The sequence below is a fragment of the Armigeres subalbatus genome, chromosome 3 (assembly GCF_024139115.2).
Source record: "Armigeres subalbatus isolate Guangzhou_Male chromosome 3, GZ_Asu_2, whole genome shotgun sequence".
Lineage (NCBI taxonomy): Eukaryota > Metazoa > Arthropoda > Insecta > Diptera > Culicidae > Armigeres > Armigeres subalbatus.
The window spans coordinates 427,730,375-427,758,367 of NC_085141.1; the positions used below are offsets into that span (position 1 = coordinate 427,730,375).

The following is a 27,993-nucleotide window of genomic DNA, read 5'->3' on the forward strand; positions in this document are numbered from 1 at the left end:
TGCAACAAAGAAAGAATACCGGAGAAAGAGAGAATTATTCTTTCTCGATTTTCGGAATTTGACTCGACATGGGTCAGCCAGTCGCAGAGCTTGCTTTGTTTGTTCGATGGAGCTTGTTTTGTGTGGAGCTGTCTGTCCGCGCATATCGTAGCAAACAGGAAACGGCTGATGGCAGCTAATAACCAAGTAGGCACTCGTGCTCTCACTGACTGCAAAGTTGGCCTGGGAAATGGCCACATGTTTATGCATAACTTCACGCGCGTTTGCCCCTTTTCCTCGAAAACCGGGTGCCTGGCACCACGCTTCGAAGGAAGTGGGGGCCCATCCGTTCATTGTTTTTCGTTTTTCCGGATTGGGCTCAACCACTGTGAACGCTGGCTAGAGCCGCGTGCTATTCGCAAATGGATGTTGCTATGAGTGTGGCAAACATTCCAACCTGTTTGTTTGATTCGAGAAAAAATCGTGAATGAATTCTATAGTTGTGACTGCATGGCGGCCATTCATTCAGCCAGACGAATAAACACTGTGGCATCAAATATCGATTTTTCCATTTCATTCAAGACTTTGGCTAGGAGTCATATTCCATTAAGAGCATGTAGGGGTGAAAGATTGGTTCATTCATAATAGCTTCTTCTCGTTTAGCAAGAGCAAACCCTGGACATGATTTTCAATTCTTGTGCAGTGTTACTTTGATATTATTTAGAAATTAATTTTATTTATTATTAGGTACAGTAGACGTTCGATAACTGCAAGTCATTTAACTGCAGTGCTTTTTAACTGCAATTCGATAGTTGCAACAGTTTTGCAGTTATCGGACCGCTAAGCTTCAAACCGTTGTCAAACTCAATGACAGCTGCATTGCGCTGCACATTTAGATGCACTTTTATTGCATCTGACGTCGATTGACAACCGTTTGACGTCTAGAATGCGTTGCAGTTATCGAACGGCATTCGTTAACTGAAAAGTAAACATGTTGCAGTTATCGAACGGCTACTGTATTCATAAATTTCTAAATGGCCGGGACTTTATTGATCGTCACCATAGGCAGTTTTAACTATTCTGTATATTTTTTCTTTTTATTTAGGTGTTTTTAGACTGTTTTATAATACTTTTTTTTGTTAAAGGAACTCAAAAATTAATTTATATCTTTGCGGCCCGGAATAGCCGGAGCCAGGCCGGAGCGAGATAGGATGACAGTAGCTTCCCGTGGATGCGTGTGCACGACGCCACCGAGATCCGACAAGAAGAGGCCGAGCAGCGATGCCAGATTGTTTCAACATCAATTCCGTAGATTTACTCAAAAGTTTTGGCTGTCCCTATTTCGGCACTCGTCCACAATCATGATACATTACAGGACATTACACGACAGATCTCTAACTTTTCTCAATGCATAGAAATTTATAGATAACAACAAGTTACTGGTCTTGTTATATCCCAACTTTAATAAACATCCTAAAAGAAAGAGATTCATAGGCACAATGCATACAGTTTTTACTATACAGCCAAACCTCTATGAGTCGATATTGAAGGGACCATAGACTCATGGAAATCGATATGTGGAATATAAAATCCGTGGAGAACTGTTTGGAGGGACCATCATAGTAACCTAGAAAATATTTTTTAATATCGAATAATTTGCTTCCATGAGTCGATATCGATTCATAGAACATCGACTCATGGAGGTTTGACTGTACATATTTTTGACAGTAACTGTTTCCAACGCCGAGACTAACATTTTCGCATTTTATTTAATGAACTTTTGTTGATTCAACATAGAATCAGTTTAATATTATGGACTTCTTATTTTTCAGAACATTTTAAATTATTAAGCTGAATATTTGGCTGTTTAGTGCTAATAGGTTTGAGCATTCTTGAATATAGACCCGAATATTGAATATCCTGAGAAAATTTTCCTTATTTTAAAGACGGAAATGTTCCGATGACAATTAGTCACTACGAAATAAGCAAGGATAGTGTTGGACCGAGCCCAACGCAATGCCTAATTTGGATTGCTTCGCAAGGGGGTATAAGAGTGAGACAGTACAGATAAAAACCCAGATTAATCCACCTAGCGGTGATGGTGCCTTTCTCGACCTTCGTAAAATGTGTGTGCTTGAAAAAAGATGAGCTAGTGGCTAGGAGTAAAAAAGACAAATTTCTTTGTCCGTTCTATGAAAATCAGATTATTTATGGCAAAGATATTGTAGATCCAGTTGAAAACCGAAAATCATATTTTGTCCCATTTCCGGATGTCGCAACTGCATCGCGAGTGGTGCCCGACTATGGCACAGTTGCGCACTACTCGCGATGCAGTTGCAACATCCGGAAATGCGATTTCGCGGGACCTCGGTTCGGTTTTCAGCTTGATCTACAATATGCTAATAAGAATTTCGACATTTTTGTTTCCTTTTCCAATCTTTTGACGTACATAACCCTGTTTTATTTCACCCAGTCATATATTTTAAGGATATCACTTTTGGATGTTAGTTGAACTGAAGCTCCGACTACACAAAAAGAAAACGAAAATGTCATTCCCATCACGCGAGCGGAGGGCAATATTTGTTATGATATAAATCTCATGACCGTCTTTCCGCCAAACTCCCGTATGAAGTGGAGAGACAGAGACATAATCTCAGTTCGTCGAGCTGAATCGATTGGTATATAACACTATGGGTCTCCAGGCCTTCTGTAAAAGTTTGGGTTTTGGAGCGAACATACAGCGGTGTCGTAGAAAAAGGCTAAAATGGGGTTTCATCCATAACCTCTGATCCCATAGTCCAATCCAGCCAATTTTCAGTAGGAAACAAGGGGACAGGATTCTGCGTCGAATGCAACTTGTTGCGTGTGAATCGATTAAGGTTAGGTGTCCGAAAAATAGGTGACATTTTTGCGATTTTATGAAAAAAGGTATTTTGGTCATAACTTCCGATCCCATAGTCCGACCTGTCCAATTTTCAATAGGAAATAATGGGAAAGGATTTTGCGTCGAATGCAATTTGTTGCGAGCAAATCGGTTGAGAATAAGTGCTTGAAAAATGAGTGACATTTCTTACGCAATATTTTCGTATGAATTTGTATTTTGGCCATAACTCTCGATCCCATAGTCCGATCTGGCCAATTTCAAACAGGAAATAATGCGACAGGATTCTGCGTCGAATGCAACTTGTTGCGAGCAAATCGGTTGAGGATAAGTGTCCGAAAATGAGTGACGTTTTTTACGCGATTTTTTTGTATGAATTTGTATTTTGACCATAACTTTCGATCCCATAGTCCGATCTGGCCAATTTCAAATAAAAAACAATGGGACAGAATTCTGCGTCGAATGCAACTTGTTGCGAGCAAATCGGTTGAGGATAAGTGCCCGAAAAATGAGTGACATTTTTTACACTATTTTTTCGTATGATTTTGTGTTTTGGCCATAACTCTCGATCCCATAGTTCGATCTGGCCAATTTCAAATAGGAATCAATGGGACAGGATTCTGCGTCGAATGCAACTTGTTGCGAGCAAATCGGTTGAGGATAAGTGCCCGAAAAATGAGTGACATTTTTTACGCGATTTTTTCGTAGGATTTTGTATTTTGGCCATAACTTTCGATCCCATAATCCGATCTAGCCAATTTCAAATAGGAAACAATGGGACAAGATTCTGCGTCGAATGCAACTTGTTGCGAGCAAATCGGTTGAGGATAAGTGCCCGAAAATGAGTGACATTTTTACGCGATTTTTTCGTATGATTTTGTATTTTGGCCATAACTCTCGATCCCATAGTTCGATCTGGCCAATTTCAAATAGGAAACAATGGGACAGGATTCTGCGTCGAATGCAACTTGTTGCGAGCAAATCGGTTGAGGATAAGTGCCCGAAAAATGAGTGACATTTTGTTGAGTAGTTTTGCGCACACACACACACACACACACACACACACACACACACACACACACACACACACACACACACACACACACACACACACACACACACACACACACACACACACACACACACACACACACAGACATCACCTCGATTCGTCGAACTGAGTCGATTGGTGTATAACACTATGGGTCTCCGGGCCTTCTATAAAAAGTTTGTTTTTGGAGCGATCATATAGCCTTTACCGTATACTTAGTATACCAGAAAGGCAAAAATGGTATAATTTTCGATCCCATAGTCCGATATGGCAAATTTTCAATAGGAAACAACGGGACAGGATTCTACGTCGAATGCAACTTGTTGTGAGCAAATCGGTTGAGGATAAGTTCCCGAAAAATGAGTGACATTTTTACGCGATTTTTTCGTTTGAATTTGTATTTTGGCCATAACTTCTGATCCCATAGTCCGATCTGGCCAATTTCAAATAGGAAGCAATGGAACAGGGTTCTGCGTCGAATGCAACTTGTTGCGAGCAAATCGGTTGAGGATAAGTGCCCGAAAAATGAGTGAAATTTTTTACGCGATTTTTTCGTATGAATTTGTATTTTGGCCATAACTTCTGATCTCATAGTGCGATCTGACCAATTTCAAATAGGAAACAACGGGACAGGATTCTACATCGAATGCAACTTGTTGTGAGCAAATCGGTTGAGGATAAGTGCCCGGAAAATGAGTGAAATTTTTTACGCGATTTTTTCGTATGAATTTGTATTTTGGCCATAACTTCTGATCCCATAGTTCGATCTGGCCAATTTCAAATAGGAAACAATGGAACAGGATTCTGCATTGAATGCAACTTGTTGCGAGCAAATCGGTTTAGAATAAGTTCCCGAAAAATGAGTGACATTTTTTACGCGATTTTTTCGTATGAATTTGTATTTTGGCCATAACTTCTGATCCCATAGTTCGATCTGGCCAATTTCAAATAGGAAACAATGGGACAGGATTCTGCATTGAATGCAACTTGTTGCGAGCAAATCGGTTGAGAATAAGTTCCCGAAAAATGAGTGACATTTTTTACGCGATTTTTTCGTATGAATTTGTATTTTGGCCATAACTTTCGATCCCATAGTTCGATCTGGCCAATTTCAAATAGGAAATAATGGGACAGGATTCTGCGTCGAATGCAATTTGTTGCGAGCAAATCGGTCGAGGCTAAGTGCCCGGAAAATGAGTGACATTTTTTACGCGATTTTTTCGTATGAATTTGTATTTTTGCCATAACTTCTGATCCAATAGTCCGATCTGGCCAATTTCAAATAGGAAACAATGGGACAGGATTCTGCATTGAATGCAATTTGTTGCGAGCAAATCGGTTGAGAATAAGTTCCCGAAAAATGAGTGACATTTTTTACGCGATTTTTTCGCATGAATTTGTATTTTGGCCATAACTTCTGATCCCATAGTTCGATCTGGCCAATTTCAAATAGGAAACAATGGGACAGGATTCTGCATTGAATGCAACTTGTTGCTAGCAAATCGGTTGAGAATAAGTTCCCGAAAAATGAGTGACATTTTTTACGCGATTTTTTCGTATGAATTTGTATTTTGGCCATAACTTCTGATCCCATAGTTCGATCTGACCAATTTCAAATAGGAAACAATGGAACAGGATTCTGCGTCGAATGCAACTTGTTGCGAGTAAATCGGTTGAGGATAAGTGCCCGAAAAATGAGTGACATTTTTTACGCGTTTTTTTCGTATGAATTTGTATTTTGACCATAACTTCTGATCCCATAGTCCGATCTGGCCAATTTCAAATAGGAAACAATGGGACAGGATTCTGCGTCGAATGCAACTTGTTGCGAGCAAATCAGTTGAGGATAAGTGCCCGAAAAATGAGTGACATTTTTTTAGTAGTTTTGCGCACACACACACACACACATACACACACACATACACACACACACACACACACACACAGACATCACCTCGATTTGTCGAACTGAGTCGATTGGTATATAACACTATGGGTCTCCGGGCCTTCTATAAAAAGTTTGTTTTTGGAGCGATCATATAGCCTTTACCGTATACTTAGTATACGAGAAAGGCAAAACATCTGGCTCCTTCCTACTGGTAGTTCAGTTCTCTCAAATGCATGCAGATCTATCTTCAGTTTAGGCAAATGATCACTTCGGACAGCGGTTCTCAATCTTTTTGATGAGTGGTACCCCTTGAGGCTTTGTCATTGCTTGAGGTACTCCTTAAGAATTGTTATCTGGAAATTCAAGCTTCAGCTGGAATTGTGGCATTATTCTTAAGTTACGTGCAAATGTATCAGGAAATTTACGATTTAAAATGGTTTGATTATTCGCAATTTTTTACTTAATTTTAATTAAAAAATATATTTAAACTGCTATATATTCAGAGAAATTCCTCTTTTAATTTTAAATTTTATTCTCAGGCTTCCATTAAACTTTCAAGAGTTTTTATTTCGACAAAGTTGCTAAAATTTGGATAATTTTTTGGCGATTTTGACAAGAAAAAAATATTGAAAAGACAAAAACTTGCAGATAAATATTTTTTTAAAATATGATTGATCTTTTGGAATCCTCAGAAATCGTTTGGGACACAAATTAAAATTTCCAGAATTAATTGAGCAATGGTTTTCGTTTCTGAAAAAAGAAACGGTTTTACTCTCAAACTATAATATTATGTAGGGAAAAATCTGTCTACCTCATTACCAGAATTTGATTAAAAGACTATTATTCTTCCATTTAACCTTGTAGCATTTCCCCTAAGACGCTCTAAAATAATTAATCAGAATTTGATGTTTAAAATTTATGAATAATTTATCTTATCGTTCTCGTAGGTTTTTAAATTAAAACAACAAACATTAATGTGGCGTTATTTGGAATCAGGAGGTGTTGAACTATATCAATTTTCTGACAGATGTTTCCTGATTTTAATATGTGAGAGTGAAACACCTAAAGAATCGGGCCTCTTTGCAACTGTACTAACGACGAATGAATCATTTGCTTCCAAAGTTTTTCGGAACACCACCTTTTAAATTTCAAATGCCTCTAATTCTTCTTTGGTTACAATATTTTAAGTTTGGACAACTGTAATGCTTGATAAATAAGTATAATGACCATATACAATGGATTCAGTGTGGATATTGATGAGAAATTTGAAGAAACTACTTGAAACTGCGTTGTGCAAAAACCTTAAAACCGTGTGAAAGAAAAAAGTCTAAAACATGACTTAAATTCCATACAATTTGCGAAACTCGACACTAGATGAAAGTAGACAAGATAATAAACTATGCGTAGTCAAAAACATGTGAAACAAATTGATAAAAGTTAGGAAGATTGCTTTTAACTTCTGGAATATTTGAAAGCGGGCCGATTCACTGGCCACCACCATAAACAGTTCAATGCGCACCTTGAGAAGGGATCCTTTGGATTTATAATGCGCTGATCTTACTTTATTGTGATTTGCGGTTTAAGGACAGTCATTATGATACAATTAATACAATTATGAGGTAATTGATCCGATAGTCGTGGGTGTCCTCATAGTTGCGGTAGTGTATTTTTTGTAGAATATACGCAATAAACGCAGCAACCCACTTTGTATATCTATTTGCTGACCTGTCATTACGTGAAAGGGACGAAAGCAGTTTGGGATTTCTTAAATAATCGGTAAAATATCACTGAAATACTATAATTTCTTCTCTGCTTTGTACCTATAGTTCCAATAGTGTTTCTATAGTTACGAGTCCCGTATGAAAATAATGGGATTCGCAACTATAGGAACACGAATTAGAAAATATCGCAACTTTTGGAACATTGAACCAATAATTGGAGGATTCATTTTAGGTGATAATGACAGGAACTGCTGCTATTGGAATACTTTTTAATCAAAATACAAATTTAGAGCGAAATAATGTATAGTTTTTGTGCAAGCAATTGAGTAGTGGTCGAACGTGCTTTGTTCCTTTCCTATTGGGTCTTTTACCCTAGTCAATACGCAAACATATGACACCAGAAACTTTGCGTTTACTGAGTGTCATTTTGTAGTTCATTTGTGCTTTAATTTCAAAGCCTACTTTTTACTTCAATGACCGAAAAGTTTACAGTCAAAGTGTCAAGTATTTGAATAGGATAAGATGAATGATTTATCAATTAATTACTTCCAACACCCTTTATTATACATGTATGGATATCTCATAAGGTGGATGTATTTAATTCTTGTACGGATTTCGTTACCTCATGGTACTTTCCACTTCACATTGTTTCTGAAGGGCCCCGCACATACGTTTTAAAATTTTTCCCATGGTATCCAGTTATGATCCGATAGTAGTCATAGTTTGATATTTTTTGCCTTTCTCGTATACTAAGTATACGGTAAAGGCTATATGATCGCTCCAAAAACAAACTTTTTATAGAAGGCCCGGAGACCCATAGTGTTATATACCAATCGACTCAGTTCGACGAATTGAGGTGATGTCTGTGTGTGTGTGTGTGTGTGTGTGTGTATGTGTGTGTGTGTGTGTGCGCACAAAACGAAGCAAAAAATGTCACTCATTTTTTAGGCACTTATCCTCAACCGATTTGCTCGCAACAAATTGCATTTGACGCAGAATCCTTTCCCATTGTTTCCTATTGAAAATTGGCCACGTCGGACTATGGGATTGGAAGTTATGGCCAAAATAAAAATGTATACGTAAATATCGCGTAAAAAATGTCACTCATTTTTCGGGTACTTATCCTCAACCGATTTGCTCGCAACAAATTGCATTCGACGCAGAATCCTTTCCCATTGTTTCCTATTGAAAATTGGCCACGTCGGACTATGGGATTGGAAGTAATGGCCAAAATACAAATTTATACGTGAAAATCGCGTAAAAAATGTCACTCATTTTTCGGGCACTTATCCTCAACCGATTTGCTCGCAACAAATTGCATTTGACGCAGAATCCTTTCCCATTGTTTCCTATTGAAAATTGGCCATGTCGGACTATGGGATTGAAAGTTATGGCCAAAATACAAATTTATACGTAAATATCGCGTAAAAAATGTCACTCATTTTTCGGGCACTTATCCTCAACCGATTTGCTCGCAACAAATTGCATTCGACGCAGAATCCTTTCCCATTGTTTCCTATTGAAAATTGGCCACGTCGGACTATGGGATTGGAAGTAATGGCCAAAATACAAATTTATACGTGAAAATCGCGTAAAAAATGTCACTCATTTTTCGGGCACTTATCCTCAACCGATTTGCTCGCAACAAATTGCATTCGACGCAGAATCCTTTCCCATTGTTTCCTATTGAAAATTGACCAGGTCGGACTATGGGATCGGAAGTTATGGCCAAACCACCTTTTTAATAGAAAAATCACAAAAAAAATGTCACCTATTTTTCGGACACCTAACCTTGATCGATTTACACGCAACAAGTTGCATTCGACGCAGATTCCTATCCGATTGTTTCCTATTGAAATTTGGCCAGATCGAAATATGGGATCAGAAGTTATGGCCGAAACACCATTTTTGCCTTTTGTTTACAAAGTATACAAAAAGGCTATATGTTCGCTCCAAAACCAAACTTTTACAGAAGACCTGGAGACCCATAGTGTTATATACCAATCGACTCAGCTCGATGAACTGAGATGATGTGTCTGTGTGTGTATGTATGTGTGTGCGCGCACCAAAAGTGCAAAAAGTTTAGCTCACTTTTTTGGTACTTATCCTCAACCTATTTACTTGCAACAAATTCCATTCGACGCAGGATTCTGTCGTTTTGTTTTCTATTGAAAATTTGGAAGATCGGACTATGGGCACAAAAATTATGGCCAAAATGCTTTATGTTACAAAAAAGCGCGTAAAAAAGTCTAGCTCATTTTTAATGCACTTACCCTCAATCGATTTACTCATAACAAATTGCATTGGACGCGGAATCCTATTCTATTATTTTCTATTGAAAATTGGCCAGCTTGGACTATTACCTTAGAAAATATGGCCAAATTACTTTTTGCCTTTCTTGTGCTACAAAGTTGTACCGAAAGGCTATAATTTCTCTCCGAAAACGAACTATCGGATGCTTCCACACTGATACACTTCCCTCCCTCTTCATACGGGAGTTTGGCAGAAGAACGGCCACGAGATTTATATCATAACAAATATTGCCCTCCGCTCGCTTGATGGGAATGATATTTTCATTTTCTTTTGTGTAGTCAGAGCTTCAGTTTAACAAACATCCAAATGTGATATCCTTAAAATATATAACTGGGTAAAATACAACAGGGGTATGTACATCAAAAAGATTGGAAAAGGAAAAAAATGTCGAAATTCTGATTAGCATATTGTAGATCAAGTTGAAAACCGAACCGAGATCTCGCGTTTTCAACTGGATCTACAATATCTTTGCTCCGATTTTCAAGTTTTTCCGGCCAAGAAGTTTTTTTTGTTTACTCTTAGCTACTAGCTCATCTACTTTCAAGCAAAACCCATTTTACGAAGGTCGAGAAAGGCACCATCACCGCTAGGTGGATTAATCTGGGTTTTTAACTCTAGATTTGAGGCATTGATGATTCAAGAATTCTAAATTATATGCAATTTTTTTTTTTTTTTAATCTTTCGTTTATTTGGAAGGCTCATTTGCCGTGAAGCGTTACGGAGCCGAAATCAAGTTTAACAATACATTTCTTGATTCTTATACATAGTGTTAGTTTTGGGGAACCGAAAGACTCGCGGTTTGGTCGAGGTTAGGGAATACAATAATACAGTAGGAAAGGAAAGGATTTTAGGGTACTTAAGTAATTACGATGCTGATGCTCACAAAGTTGACATTCCTCGCGATGTTTCACATCTGTAACGGGACAAACAAACTTTTTTTTGGGAGATAACAACGAGAGGAAGACATACGGAAGGGATTAACGACAGACATTCAAATGTACAACAAGAGGAGGACATTCGTAATGGGGTATGACAGACAAGGGAATGGGCAGACAATGATTACAGTTTTACATCGGCAACTTTCAAAAATTGGTGGACCAGGGACATGTACTCGAGATCAAGGCCCGACAACACTTCCCTAATAGGCTTTGGTTGTTTTCCTCGGACCCGGAGATGTTCAGTTAGCGCAGATCTGGGGCCACGATGCTCCTCGCACGCCCACACGACATGATCGATGTCCTGATAATCCTCGCCGCAAACACAGAGATTTCCTTCCGAGAACCCCACTCTGAAAAGATGTGCATTTAAAGTGTAGTGATTGGACATTAGACGACACATGGTTCGAATGAAGTCTCGTCCCATATTCAATTTTTTGAACCATGGACGCTTCGACACCTGCGGGCGAATTGAATACAGCCATCTACCCAACTCCCCATTTGTCCATTTCTGTTGCCAGCTGTTCAAGGTTTCCTGACGAACTAATGTGAAAAATTCATCGAAGGTGATTTTCCGATCGTAAATATCACCTTCCATAGCGCCCACCTTAGCCAAAGAGTCCGCTTTCTCATTTCCCGGGATCGAGCAATGAGAAGGGACCCAAGCCATGGTGATTGTGAATGACCGTTTCGATAGAGCACTCAAAGCTTTCTTTATCCCTTTAGGAGATACGCTGAGTGCTTCACCGGTTTCATTGACCGAACAGCCTCCAATGAACTTAGACTGTCGGTGAAGATGAAAAAGTGGTCAGGAGGCAGGGATGCGATTTGTTCGAGTGAATAGTGTATAGCTGCTAGCTCAGCAGTATACACGGAACTAGGCTCTTTGAGCTTAAAGTAGGCGCGAAAACGTTGAAAACACCGAAACCAGTGGAGTCATCCATTTTTGACCCGTCAGTGAAAAAGCTTCTCTCCTCGCTAGCGTGCCCGTATTTGCTTGCAAATAATGGAGGTATGACCTCCGCTCGAAGAAAGTCTGGTATTCCATGAACCTCCTGCTTCATGGACAGATCAAAAGTAACAGAGGAACTGTAAGAGTCTAAGAAGTTAGCACGATTGGTGTCAACCGAAGATGGGCTTACCTCCAGCGTCATATACCAGTGGTAAATACTCATGAATCGGGATTGAGGGTTTTGTTCGAGCAGCTTCTCGAAGTTGTCAATGACCAATGGATTGAGAACCTCACAGCGGATGAGGAACCGGAGCGATAATTCCGCGAAACGATCTGTAAGTGGCAGTACTCCCGCAAGTACTTCCAAGCTCATCGTACGCGATACGGAGACAGCGGTATTGAATCCGCTGAAGCTTCAACATGTGTGTTTTAGCCGCGGACTGGAAGCAGAAACTACCGTATTCGAGGACCGACAAAATGGTGGTTCGATACAACGTCATCAGATCTTCGGGATGCGCTCCCCACAATGTTCCGGTTATTGATCGCATGAAGTTGATCCGTTTCTGGCATTTTTGTGTCAGATACACAATTTGCTTCCCGAAGGTGCATTTCGAGTCGAACCAGACCCCGAGGTATTTAGAAGACATGCTATGAGTGATTGTCTTACCCATCAGTTGGAGCGGGAACTTTGCCGGCTTATGTTTTTTTGAAAAGACAACCATCTCAGTTTTCTCCGGAGAGAATTCGATACCCAGCTTGGTAGCCCATGTGGACAAATTGTCCAGAGTATCTTGCAACGGTCCTTGCAGATCAACAGCGGTTGGCCCCGAAACGGATACAACGCAGTCATCTGCAAGCTGTCTTAACGAGCAATTCGGCATGAGACATTCATCAATGTCTCTAACGTAAAAATTGTAAAGTAGGGGGCTCAAACATGAGCCCTGGGGGAGACCCATGTAGCTAATTCGTGAAGTTGCCGAGTCACCATGAGAAAAACTCATACGCTTCTCTGACAACAAATTGTACAAATAATTGTTCAAAATAGGTGAAAGTTCACACTCGTGGAGTTTGTCGGATAAGACATCAACGCAAACTGAATCAAAAGCCCCCTTAATATCCAAAAACACTGAGCCCATTTGCTCTTTTTTAGCGAAAGTAAGCTGAATTTCTGAAGAAAGCAACGCAAGACAGTCGTTCGTTCCCTTGCCCCTGCGGAAACCAAATTGTGTATCTGACAAAAAACTATTCGATTCAACCCATTTGTCTAGCCGGAAAAAATTATATGCAAATATTTTGGTATCTTTGAGGCCACAATTATAGACAGTTGGGCTACACGGTTTTCTAACAAAAAAAAAACCCACTGGATGGTCTATGTGCCAAAATATGTTGTAGACGACAAAGCCTTAATTTCTATGAAAACCCGCGTTGTGCTCCACTTTGTTATTAATTTTGAAGGATCTCTCAAAGTATCAAAAACAAGCCCGTCGGACAGTAATTCCTTTTAAAAGTAGACACTGTGAATTATTCATTATGTGCAATTGTATCACAACTGTGTTACGTTTGAAAATTAATGATTTTTTCAACTTTTTTTTTTGAGTTTCGATACAATATCCGCCATTATGCAGGGACACGGCAGGTATTTCCGTCCATCGTCATAGGAGCTAAAACCAACGAAAGCAACGTACATTTGCTAGAACTCCACTATAGAGAACGTTTCTCCTGAGCTTACGATTTGGTACGCATGAGTTTTACAAAAAATCGTCTCTTTTATTGGTTTTCGAGACTATGACGAACAGTAGAAGCATGAGCACTAGAACGCTAGTGGCGCTGTAGTCATTTGAATTATTTTGCCAATTTATACTTCAACAAGCTTAAATTGGCCATAATTTATGCATCATGTTGTAGTACATGTTTGGTTTCATCACCAACATCGGTTTGACACTTGCAGTACCGGTACCCGAGCAAAGTCTGACAACATTGTGGGCGAATAGAGAACATTTTTTTTTGGTATTCCTGAACATAATACCTGGTTTACAGTTCGTCCTTGAGTGACAAAACGGCCTACTTTTCCATATCAACGAAATGGGTGCTTTAATGATCATTATTCAATTGTAATGGCTTGCATAACATCCATTATAGCACTCATTTGGGTGCTATAATAAAAAACAACCTCATCACAGTTGTTACCATGACAACATTTTGCTGATTTAGCTTGAGTAAGTGTTCAAATGATGCATGCTCTGCGTCGCGTAATAAATGAAATAGTTTGATGGATATGACATAATTTTTTTTCAAATGCAAGTTCATCTATCGCTTTATGGTTTGTAGAGCTATGAAATGTGACACGATAACATGGATCTGATAGTCTTTTGATTTATTCTCAAGAATTATCATGATGAATAAATTGGACTGTAAAATTTGGTACAGATAATGTACAGATGAACAGAATAAATCCCATTTTCCGTAATTGCAAAGAATAGCATGTGCAACACGTTACTAAACTCGATTTTTCAGCACTCGTAGTATTTATCCAATTCGGCAAGCCTCGTACAACTCGTGCTGATATAACGAGAAACGTACATACTAGTGCTGATAAACGTACAACTCGTGCTGCAAAAATCATCTTTTTGCAACTAGTTGCACAAACTACTGTTGAAATCGACATCAACTTTAAATCATAATTTGATTTCAAATTTTGGTCCCCATGATTGATTACTTATTTCAGCATTAGCTTGCTGTTTATTTCTAACAGATGAACTGAAAAATCTGACTGCTTATTTCGTTATCAAAAAACAAATATCAAAATCAGTTTTCAATTTGCTCTCTTTGACAGCAGAAATAGTAAATTTTGCAGTCAAGGATTTCAACTGCAAAAAGTGTTTTTGCAATTCCTGGTTTTTTATTTGAAAATTATTTGGATTTCCATACTAATGAATATCACAAACAAACTTTATCGTTCCATTTCTTCCATGCCTACCTTTGTCGATTGTTACAAACATGCAATCATAGGCAGTGTGCCAATATATAAAAATATGCTTTAATAACAATTCCATGAAGAAATCTACATAGAATTTTATTCTTATCACGAAAGTATAAACAAATGTTTCATGGTCGCATAAAACATCTCAAAATCTTAGAGCCAGACTTCTTATGAGCACTTTACTTTAATACCTCTGAGTTTGAGCTTCAATCCCATCCTCTGATGGTATACCCTAAATTAAATGCTCATTTTGGATGGCACGTGTGTAATTAGTGCTGCGTTATCGACAATCAAACATTTGCTGTTTTCTCAATTCTTGTGATTGTATCAATGTCGGACAACTATGTATATCAATACCTCCGCCGCACGTGTATCATGATTTAAATGCTGGGTAGACGAATGGATAATGATGTTGGCTCCAGGCACCAAAACACCCAAATTGTGCAGCGAATCCGAAAAAAATAGTCACGATAATGATGTTTTGTCTAGAGGTTTCCGTTGCAAACAGGGAGAAGTTTCATTTGGATAGCAACCTTATTATCGTCGCAACGCCGCACTTCAGCAGAATTTCTTGATTTTTGGCACGTGGGAAATATTGGCTTCAAGTGATGTATGAAAAACAATTAATTTGATTGAAATACGATTGAGTATGAAGATCCGTGGACTGGACAGGGCTGCCGCTTAAGTAAACCTTCCCACAAATGTGCTGAAGCAAATTTATAAAATAGATGAAAAAGCAAAAAACATTTAACGCCATGGATTGGTGGTCATAGAATATAAACTTTTTGTATAATACCAGAGAAATCTTAAAAATTCACCGATTTTTTTTTTGCATGTTTTGTATGGTTTTCCTCAAATCAACGCTTATTTTGAACGAGCAGCGTTTAATCAGTGTTAGTTATGGTTATTTGCGGAAAACGGATTGTCGCACTAGTAAGCTCCATGAAATAGTCGTTCCGCCTAATAACAGTTTCAAAATTGCGACAAGATGTCAGCGTTCAGGCGTAACAAATATGACATTTGGGCAGTGTTATGAAAAGCTGATCACATTTTTAACCATCATCTCCAGGGGATCTGAAGTCCCATTTTCTACACGATACGATTGGCTCGTGTGCAATTAGTGCTGTTTATCGCATTTAAAACATTTCCTAACGGAAACAAGCAATTAGTTTATTTTATTTTTTCAATTCCGGTGAATGTACAGCAATTTTATGTTCGACAACAACGCACAACGGATCATGATTTGAACGTTGTGTAGGCGAGTTACGAGGAATCAATCATGAGCAAGTGACTTGTGTCCGCCTCAAGGCAAAACACACGAACTGTCCTGCAAATCGGAAAATAAGATATTTGCCATGATAACGATGTTTTATTTACAGGTGTTATTGCTTATTGGGAAAGATACTTTTTTTTATTTTCCCTAAATTACTTAGTATCGATAGATTTCACGTTCTGTACACCCAAATCGCGAATGACAAAGTGTAATATACAGATGCAAAAACTGTATGAAATTTCGGCATTAACCAATTTGCAAGATTTTAATAAAATCATTGTATTAAGGTCTTACAATTCTGTATTAGTTTTAATCTGTATCTGAAGGAAAACCCGCTCTTGTTTTCTTCAGAATTGTGAGATTTGTTTTTTGGGTGCCTTAAAATCAATTCGTTTACAATTAGAAACAACCAATTAGTTTAGGACTTTCTCGATACTTGGCAGACAACAACTGCCTCCGGTGCACTGGTACAATGATTTAAATGTTGTGTAGGCGAATGGATAATGATGTCGCTTCCTACACGCAAAGTGTCCTGCCAAATCTAAGAAATAAAATAGTCACGATAATGATGTTTATGGGGGAGCATTGTAGATAGCGAAAAGATCCAATTGGGTAGCAACATTGTTTCCACCCAAATATTCATCACTCCGCCATATGCAATGGTTAGGCTCTGTGGATTCCAAGTAATAAAAAAAAAATCATTTGATTTAAATGCTACAGAATAGTACAATCCGGAAGGAAAAGATGGGCGTCACTAATCACTGTTTACTAATATAATAGAGCAATTATTGAATTAACAAATGTTTGTTTAGATTTTTGACATAGTAGCATCGAGTATTGTATTAAAAGGTTTCGGAGCCGATAAAAGGGATTTTGTTGCTGGAACATGTGTTTGGTTGGAATCTCGGATGTAGGATATGTAGCCGCTGGGATGCAAAGACCGACAGAGGCTCTTCCGAGCATAACCGCCAAGCACAAATCTAGCTACTGATTGGGGGTCGAACGTTCGATTCCCATTTAAGGGTAGTGTTTGGATCCAATTAAAAACAAGCCTCCTGAAATTCAACATTGAATTCACTCGCGTTTTCGAGGGCGCGCTCAATACGGAAGCAACGCGTAAATGCCATTTTTAATATTTCAAGCATGCTCAAAAGATGGCAGCTATGTATTACTTTCATATTAAGTGGTGTGCCCTTGAAAACGCGAGTAGTTTTAAATTTGGATTCCGGAAGGCTTGTCATTAGGGCTTCTACGTGCTCTGCCTATATACCAATCGAGTTTTCAATCATCGAATTATGATCAATCTACTAGATTTGAAGAAAGTTAAGTGTATAAAGAATAAAGATGCACACCTCAGCGTGTCAATCAATGAGCAGCAAGCCATGACTTGTCAGATCTCCGTGGCGTGTACTGCACACGTTTGCAAGAAGAAGCCAGAAGCCACTGTCCAGCAATTAAGATTGTCACTTGTACAATGCACCGTAACTGCAAAACAGATGATCAGATATGGTTGTCTCATTTTACAGAAACAACAGATATCATTCTTAACCATGCATTTTTGGTAGCACCATGTGCAATGATTTCAGTTTCAAGTTTCACCAAGTATTATTATTCAAATGTTTAGCATTTTTATCCTCCAGAACCATTCACCCAGTCGTGCCTCTGTTGTGAACGGTTCAACTTTCGTGCTATTTTCGAAAGTGTTGCACGTTCTATAACGGCTGGCTGGCAAAAATATGTGTATGAAGGTGGCCAGTATCTGTGTATAGGAGTCATAAATGCCCCTAAGTGTCTCATTTCCTGTCTAAAACCCAAATTAAGCTTAAAAGTGACAGTTCGGAAATCATCAAATATGCCTGCTCGCAGAGCGAGATTACTTTTGACAGATATTGAATAGTTTTTATGTGTTATTGAAGCCTAAGTCCACATAAAATATGTTCAAAATGATTAATGAAGATAAGTTATATAATCCATGAAGATTTCTAAAAGAGTCCCAAAAACCCTAAATGATTTTCGGACAATCATAAGCCTGCCTATAGTAGTTATAAAGATTTGAAAACTACTTTACGTGAAAAAGCCGCCTGCTTCAGATTCTACTCTCTCGCATTCGATTAAAATACTGATGTGAAAACATGGCACGGGTAGCTGACTTCATAAGAAGAATTGATGATCGTCTTCAAATCACAGAAGATTTGCCAGCTTTTATCCTTATGAGTGGACCGACTACCGGGGAAGACTTGATGGAAGCTGTTAAGACCTGTATGAAGGAGCTTAGTCTCTCATTTAAAAGCCTTACTATGGAGCCTGCTCCAGAAATGACGGGAAAGAATACTGACGTTGTGGCATTTCTAATAAAGGAAAAGCAAACAACATACCTGAAAATTACATTATTTATGTTCCAATAAAATCTATGTGGGAAAACGATTAATACTCCTGAAATATGGGCGCTCGTCATTAAGACAATCAACTTCATCAACGCGACTGAACTCATCCACCAAGCAGACACAAAAATTATTGTTGCAAGGTTCGTTCGTCGCTGAGAACACAGTAACAGAATTTACATTGTATCAAATATTGATTATCGACCTCCAATGCCACGACGAGCTCATATTTAAATTCCAGAAAGAAAATCTCTCACAAGTACGGGGCCATCCAGAAACCACGTGGTCATATTTTTGAAGATTTTCACCCCCCCTCCCCCCATGTGGCTTATCGTGGTCATTTGGCAGACCCCCCCTTCCCTCCCCCATGACCACGTGGTTTTTTACAAGTACAAAAATTAAAAAAAAAACCTTATGTAACTAAAACATATGGTTAATCCGATCAATTTTTAAGATGGACAAACATTTTGATGTATCCGTATATCGCTAAGCATCCAGGCAGGTCCATTGAGCCGATGCGATTTCATTTATTACTTTCACAAGCTACAACAGACCTTCCATGAGTCGATGTTCTAAGATACAATAAATACGACTGAAATAAAAACTCAGCCTAAAAAATTTTAAAAATTTTCCATAACAATTAGGAAATTTCCAATAAAAAAATTATGGTATGAGCAATAAAAAAATATTAAATTTTCTACAAATAATGCAAACTTTCCATAAACAATTAAGAATTTTCCACAAAACAAAAATAAATTAACACTTTTAAAACCAAAAATTGCAAATATAAAAGAAGAATTTTTCATAAAGAAATCAAAATCTTCCACGGAAAAAATACAAACATTCCATAAATAAATCAATATTAGAAATAAATAATTATTGCTAATATTGATTTATTCATGAAAATTTTGTTTTTTTTTCTTGGAACATTTTAATTTCTTTATGGAAAAAAATACAATTTTTGTTTTTACAAGTGCTAATTTATTATTGTTTTGTGGAAAATTTTCAACTGTTTATGGAAATTTTGCATTATTTGTAGTAATTCTATATTTATTTAATACTCATACCCTGATTTCTTTATTGGCAATTTCCTATTTTATTATGGAAAATATCTATTTATCTCGGTCCCTCAGATGATTCTTTCGAATAATTTTCCAAGGAACTTCTATTCCACATCTCGAATATGCTTCAGTCAGTGGTCCTTTTATAAGCGACTCATAGAGAAATGGGGTTAGGGACAAAAGGTCGAAAGACAAAAGGCCGAAAGGACAAAAGGTCGAAAGACAAAACGTCGAAAGACAAAAGGTCGAAGGGACAAATGGTCGAAAAGGACAGAAGGTCGAAAGGGACAAAATGTCGAAAGGACAAAACGTCGAACGGAACAAAAGGTCGAAAGGACAAAACGTCGAATAGAACTAAAGGTCGAAAGATACAAAAGCAAAAGGGAAAAAGACAAGAAACTGAAACGGAGATAATCAATCTTGCTCCAGAGTTTCCCTACACAGCAAATACTCTACTCTTTGATTTTTGCACAATTTTTAACAATTAAATAAAATTCATTCAATGAGTACCACTGATAGATGGATGTTTGAGTTTTCTAAATGTCACATCGATTATACTGCCGCTAACCGCAAGTCGAGCACATCTATATATGGACTCCATATACAGATGTGCTCGACTTGCGGTTAGCGGCAGTATTCGTGTATTATACGCCGGTGTCCTCCCTCCTTAGCCGTGCGGTAAGACGCGCGGCTACAAAGCAAGACCACGCTGAGGGTGGCTGGGTTCGATTCCTGGTGCCGGTCTAGGCAGTTTTCGGATTGGAAATTGTCTCTACTTCCCTGGGCATAGTATTATCACAGTATTATCGTGTCAGCCTCATGATATACGAATGCAGAAATGGTAACTTGGCTTAGAAACCTCGCAGTTAATAACTGTGGAAGTGCTTAATGAACACTAAGTTGCGAGGCGGCTCTGTCTGAGTGTGGGGATGTAATGCCAATAAGAAGAAGAAGAAAAGTATTTTCAATGCGTGCGTCTGCGTGGCTGTGGCGTATATATTTTGTTCGTTCAAGAAAAACGGAAGTTGTTTCATATCAATTTAGGCATACATTTGCAGTAGGATATCCTCAGCTAAAGGGTTGAGAGATATCCAATACGATTTGCGATCAATTAAATCTGATAAACGAAAGTTTGAGCAGAAAAATCGGTAATTTTTCGTTGGCGCTTGATGAGCTTTGGCTGAACCCCGACCACATGTTTTATTCATTTCTTATCAACAATATTTTTTATCTCTATCAGAACTATCTAGATCTGTATTATATTGTTTTATAGTAATTATTCCTTCTTTGAAAATTGCTCATTCTCCAACATTGATTGATTACATGAGTTCATTATTTCTGCTTGAAGTTTGATGCATTTCAAAAATTCTTTTGGAATACACCTATTTTGTTATCAACTTGTTCTGGATAGACCTTTTGTCCATTTCGACCTTTTGTCCTTTTCAACTTTTGTCCTTTTCGACCTTTTATCCTTTTCGACCTTTTGTCCTTTTCGACCTTTTGTTCCTTTCGACCTTTTGTCCCTGTCCCTTTCGACGTTTTGTCTTTTCGACCTTTTGTCCTTTTGACCTTTTATCTCTTCGACCTTTTGTCTTTCGACCTTTTGTCCTTTCGACCTTTTGTCTTTCGACCTTTTGTCATAGATTCAGAGAAATGATTGTATTATAGACCAATTATTATTTTGGAGTTTGGATCATTTGATTTATCCAATTAACCAACTTATGAATAATGTATGATATAATATCCCAGTAGGTCAATTGGGTTGATATGACTTCAATTATTATTTATACAAGCTACTACAGACTTTTTAGGTTATACAAAACTTCATGGAAGTTGTAATGTTTGCAACTTGATGTTGACTCAAGATAATGTTGGGCACCTTGTCTCTTGGATCTCATGTTAATGGAAATTAGGATCATATGATTATTTCATCGGATTGGGTATATACCGACGATGAGAACATTGCAAAATATCTACCAGTATCGTGGGCTGAACTTGAGAGCATTTTGGAGTAAATTGAGCATCTCGTATTCCTGAATATTAATTACTGGCTTAACGATCAGGGTGACCCATCTTATCTGAGTGTTCAGAATGATTCAAACATTTCAACTTCATTTGTATGCTCTTAGAATCGAAATCTTCCCAAGGTTTCGGATATCTGAGTTTTCAGGGTCAGTCAAATTTAAGCTCCCATATTTTTTCTAGCAGCCAAGCCAATATCTAGATGAACAATTGAGGCATTCCACGGGGGCATGTCAGTCGATCCTGAGCGACCATTTCGAAAATATTTGAAACTCTGCACAGTTTTTCAATTTCATCTAAATCGTCATTTTTCGATATCAAATCTTCATATTGAGTCACGACTAACTTTTCAAAAGGGTGTATGTGAAAATGGTTCAAAAATATTTAAAAAGCTGCACAGCAAAAACGGAATGTTCGATTGTTATGATTTTTTCAGCAAAGTTAGACAACTAAATGGTGATTCTTAAGAAAATGTGCACAGTAAAAAAAAAATTTTTTTGCCTTTAAAAATATCATTTTGTCACAAAAACTCAAATATCTCAAAACCCTATCTTTTTCGAACGTAATTTTTTAGGAAAACGGTTATATTAGCTATCTACCATAAAAATTTGGTGATGGTAAACTAATAAACAAAAAAGTTATGACATTTCAAACATTTCACAATTTTCACATTTAGTAAAAAAAAATTTTTTCTGTGTAAGTTATTTCGAGAATTGCAGTTTGATGCAGATTTTATTGTTAAGGGACGTGATTTAAACAAGTTGTTTTCATGATATTTTGAATGATATGGAAATGCTAATATCATCTTCCAAATTTGGACGTACATGTTCATGATAGCATTAGAGGCGAAAGTATAGAATTGATAGTTCCGTTAGGATACGGCAGGCATGAAGAATGTTTTTATAGAAGTCGATTTGAAAGCGAGCGGAGGGCAATATTTGTGATGGCATATATCGCACGACCTTCCTTCTGCCAAGCTCCCGTATGAAGGGGGAGGGAAGAATATCAGTGTGGAAGCTGATATATCTCCACTGGCAAAAGGAAGGTGGTTTGACTTGCTCATATTCCACGTCCACGTCATATGTACGTCCAAATTTGGAAGATGATATTAGCATTTCCATATCATTGTAAATCGTTTAACTTCACGTAGAAGTAACACACACGAAATCATTAATTTAATGATATTTTGATTTAATTATTCATAGCATCTATAAGAAACTTAGACACGATCCATTGTTGTGATCAAAAGTATTGATAGTGTCATAATTTTCATTGCACGTGACTGGCGAAAAATTCTTTTAATAGTGTTGAAACCTGTTGATAATAACGTTGATAGAAACATATCAGAAATGTTATTTTTAAGACAAAAGCTGCAAAATCAAAGATTTATATACACGTGTACGTCTATAGTTTACCTGCAAAAAATATACCTCTTAGAGAATAGACTTTATGATCGGGAGGAAACGGGTATCTTCAACAACAACAAATGCATGATAGGTACATACCATGACAATGCTCACGAAAAGCAAAAAAATTACTACTACTAAGGTTGTTAAAGATCTTATAGTAATTTTTTCTTCAGTCAAGCAAATGACACCAAACTAGTCAGTAAAAACTTAAAAGTGATTTTGTTTATTGAAATATTACGAACAACATGAGTAGCCGCTTTCTCAACTGTTGTAGGCCGTTTGATGGAAAAAAAGTGTTCAAAAGAGTTACGAAATCTCACCGAAAGCACCATAGATAAACTGAAAGCGACTGGTTATGCTCCAATGTCCACATTGAATACAAATTTACGCATTTGCACGTCCTGCCGTCTAAACGTTGACAAAAGAGCAATCTGTATATCATCGGTTGAGCAGAGCGCAGGAAGTTCGAAAACGACAGCAACTGAGGAATTGCCAGATGTATCGACAACAACTGAGGAATTACCAGAAGTATTAAGTGCTGAGAGCCTTGCCACCGTACCATCAGCGAAATCTGTTTCAACAAATCAATCGGAAGATGAGTGTATCCAAAAGGTCAACATCGAACGCTTTAACGAGGGCATAGCTGGGATAAAAGTGACTCCGATTAAATGGAGTAAGATGGACTACGTTTATTACCCGGAGAAAAATACCGTGAAATAAACGAAGCTGTACGAAGAAACCTCTTCAAATTAGGACCTGATGATGTGGAAAATACAGACTACGATGAGGTAATTATAAATATGAAGGAAAGGTTCTCGAATGCAGCCACGACAAGGAAAGAAAAATTATTGATTTTGTCGATGCTGCCAAGTTCGTGGTCTATTCAGGATGCCATTGATGAGTTCAAAACCAATAGAAATACAGTAAAAGAGGCAAAACAATTGAAGAATAACTGTCTTTCAACCAAAAATACTAGGTCTAGTACTGCATTAACAGATGAGACAAAAGAAATAGTAGTTCAATATTTTGAAGATGATGAAGTAAGTCGAGCTATGCCTGGTCAAAAAGATTATGTATCAGTAAAAAAAGATGGAAAGCGTCAAGCAATCCAAAAACGATTAATGATGACGACTTTGAAAGAAGCGTACACACTAGGGTGTCCCAAAATTGGACAAAGTCTGGGATTTTGGGGGCTCAACCTTCAAATGAAAGCTTAGGTAAAACAAAAGAAAATTGTTCTACGACAACTCTGGGAAATGACGTTTAGGGGTGGCCCCGACGCGTTTTATGAAAAAGTGCATTTTTATAGGTAACATCGAAAATACCGGTATACCGGAAAGAAATTCGATGAAACCCATCCATTTTATATTTTTTACATTTAACTTAGGGTCTATACTTTATGGTAAAACTTTGATACCGCATGTTTTAGGTCTATATATTTTTCACTGATGCTTTAAATGCCCAAAAATGATGAATTTTTCTTAATATTTTTTTATTAATGCATCCAAAACGGGTATCCATCATAATGCTTTCGAAACTAGATATACATAGAAAAATGGGGAATTTTATAACGAATATTTTGCTAAAAATAGCAACCTTCTATCTCTATCCGTTTAAAAGTTATTCACGATTTACTGCAGCTTGGAAAAAGACTTTTTGAAATTTCGGATCATATTACCTGGATCATGTTTAAGTAAAAAAACGCCTACTTTTCCATACCAACCAAATGAGCGCTTTAATAACCAATATAGTATTCATATGAGTTGCATAAAATTGATTTTAATACTTATTTGAGTGTTATAATGGAAACCCAACGATGGATCAGCAGTAGCATGACTGACTACAAATTGTTCAGTTAGTCTGGGTGAGTGCTCAAATAGATTGATGAATATGGTTTCAAAACTACCCGTAGGTAGGTTCAGTTCGTGTCATGGTTTGTCGAGCTGTGCAATGTTTCTCAATAACATGGAAATTAGTTGTTTTGTGACCATCTTGATTTTTTGCAAGAACGATCATGTGAAGCAAATCCAACTAGATCATTTTGATATCGATTTGTCATATTTTACGCCATATTGAAGCACATTTTACGCCATTGCAAAAAATAGTGTGTGCAACTAATTGCAAAACTCGATTTTATCAGCACTCGTAGTATTTATCTCATTCGGCAAGCCTCGTTGGATGAACGTACAACCATGCTGATTAAATCATCTTTTTGCAACTAGTTACACAAATTACTATTATCATTATTATTTTATAATGCATATTGAAATATTTGGCATCTACCATCTACGGAATCTCTGGAAATAAGAACAATCTACACTAATTACGAACTATTTTGCCTACCAATACTGAATACAATGATAGATTGATTGCATCGATAAATCGGGACCAACATGATCCAGCCGGATTAACTTCACATGATCGTGCTGGTTAAAAAATCAAGTTGGTCAGAAAACAATTAATTTCCATGTTATCGTGAAACATTGCACAGCTCACCAAACCATGAAACGATAGCTGAACCTACCTATGGGTAGTTTTGAAACCATATTCATCAATCTATTTGAGCACTCACCCAGACTAACTGAACAATTTGTAGTCAGTCATGCTACTGCTGATCCATCGTTGGGTTTCCATTATAACACTCAAATAAGTATTAAAATCAATTTTATGCAACTCATATGAATACTATATTGGTTATTAAAGCGCTCATTTGGTTGGTATGGAAAAGTAGGCGTTTTTTTACTTAAACATGATCCAGGTAATATGATCCGAAATTTCAAAAAGTCTTTTTCCAAGCTGCAGTAAATCGTGAATAACTGTTAAACGGATAGAGATAGAAGGTTGCTATTCTTAGCAAAATATTCGTTATAAAATTCCCCATTTTTCTATGTATATCTAGTTTCGAAAGCATTATGATGGATACCCGTTTTGGATGCATTAATAAAAAAATATTTAGAAAAATTCATCATTTTTGGGCATTTAAAGCATCAGTGAAAAATATATAGACCTAAAACATGCGGTATCAAAGTTTTACCATAAAGTATAGACCCTAAGTTAAATGTAAAAAATATAAAATGGATGGGTTTCATCGAATTTCTTTCCGATATACCGGTATTTTCGATGTTACCTATAAAAAATGCACTTTTTTCATAAAACGCGTCGGGGCCACCCCTAAACGTCATTTCCCAGAGTTGTCGTAGAACAATTTTTCTTTTGTTATACCCTAAGCTTTCATTTGAAGGTTGAGCCCCCAAAATCCCAGACTTGGTCCAATTTTGGGACACCCTAGTACACACGCTTCAAGGAAATTCACGATAATATTAAAATAGGTTTTTCCTCATTTGCAAGCCTTCGGCCAAGGCAATGTAAGCTTCTTTCCAATTCAGGAACACATAATGTGTGTGTGTGCACAACCCATGAGAATATTAATCTTATTTTACATAGTTTGAAAAGAATCAATTTAACAAAGGATATTAAAATGTTAACTGGTACAGTCAAACCTCCATGAGTCGATGTTCCATGACTCGATATCGACTCATGGAAGCAAATTATGCCATATTAAAAAATATTTTCTGGGCTACTGTGATGGTCCCTCCAAACAGCTTCCCAAGGATTTCCTATTCCACATCTCGATATTTCCATGAGTCGATGGTCCCTTCAATATCGACTCATGGAGGTTTGACTGTAGTCTTTTGTGTGAAAATACAACATCAAATTGCTATCTACGATCTTGTTCGGATTGTCCAGATTCTTCATCATTGGAAAATACTTTATTCGCTGAGTTTGAAGAAAAATATATTGATCAGTTATCATTTGAGCAATGGGTGACCACGGATAGGTGTGACATAGAAACTATTGTAAAACCTGTAGATGAGTTTGTGTCATATTTTTGCTTGAAATTAGAAAGTTTAATCCTCACGATTTCATTAAAACAGAACAATCCAGCTTTTTAAAAAATACGAAAAATACATTACAAAATGGTGAATTTTTAGTTATTTGTGATTTTTCTGAAAATTACAGCTTTGTATTGCAAGATGAAGTGCAGTCCCATCACTGGAACGTACAACAAGCTACAATTCATCCATTCGTTATTTATTTTAATGGAAGTACGCAAATTGAACACTTAAGTTTTATTATAATTTCCGAAGATTTAAGACACGATTCAGTATCCGTAAACTTGTTCATTGAAAAATGATTAACTTTTTACGCGTTGATAAGCATAAAGAAGTCAAAAGATATATTTCATGTCTGATGGAGCAGCGTCGCAGTACAAAAATCGTAAGAATTTTTCGAGCCTATGTCAATTTAAATCAATGTACGGAATTGATGCAGAATGGCATTTTTTGCTACATCACATGGCAAAGGTCCTTGTGATGCTATTGGAGGAACAATAAAGCGCATGGCCACAACAGCAAGTTTAGCCAAAGAACGTGAGCATCCAATTAAAACTGCGAAAGAACTTTTGATTGGGCAAATCGTAGAAAAGGAAAAGATTTAACCAAATTATCATTTTGTATCATACTACTGAAGAGTACGAAATAAAGGCTTCAGAGCTCAGCGAGCAATTTAATAACGCGAAAACGATCCAAGGAACCCAAAAATTTCACTGTTTCATTCCATTGTCGGAAAATAAAATTAAAGCAAAACTATACTCAAACTGTGCTGATAATAATTCAAAAGTGTTCGATATTTTAAAAATTTGAATAAAATAAATAAAAAATAAGTATTAATAAACTGTTTTCATGATATCATAACCCATACCAAAATTCAAACCCAAAACTCTTAGAGTTTCTATAACAACATTGTGTAACTGCCACATTTAATTTAATACTTAGGATAATATTAATTCATTTTATTTATTTATACATATAATATTTATACATATAATATACATAATATCGATGAATACATAAATATGGAATATCATACAAACAACTTGTTTAACTCACGCAAGGCCCTTAACAATAAAATCAGCATCAAACTGCGATTCTTGAAAAAAAATACACGGAAATTTTTTGTTTACTATATGTGAAAATTGTGAAATGTTTGAAATGTCATAACTTTTTTGTTTATTAGTTTACCATCACCAAATTTTTATGGTAGATAGCTAATATAATGGACCGTTTTCCTAAAAAATTACGTTCGAA

At 37.1% G+C, this 27,993-nt stretch overlaps 1 protein-coding gene across 1 annotated transcript in view; it reads right to left on the minus strand.

Moving 5' to 3' along the window:
* Positions 1-27,993, minus strand: part of LOC134227471 (dual specificity protein phosphatase Mpk3) — a 116,191-nt gene that overhangs the window by 26,543 nt on the left and 61,655 nt on the right. The window lies entirely within an intron of this gene.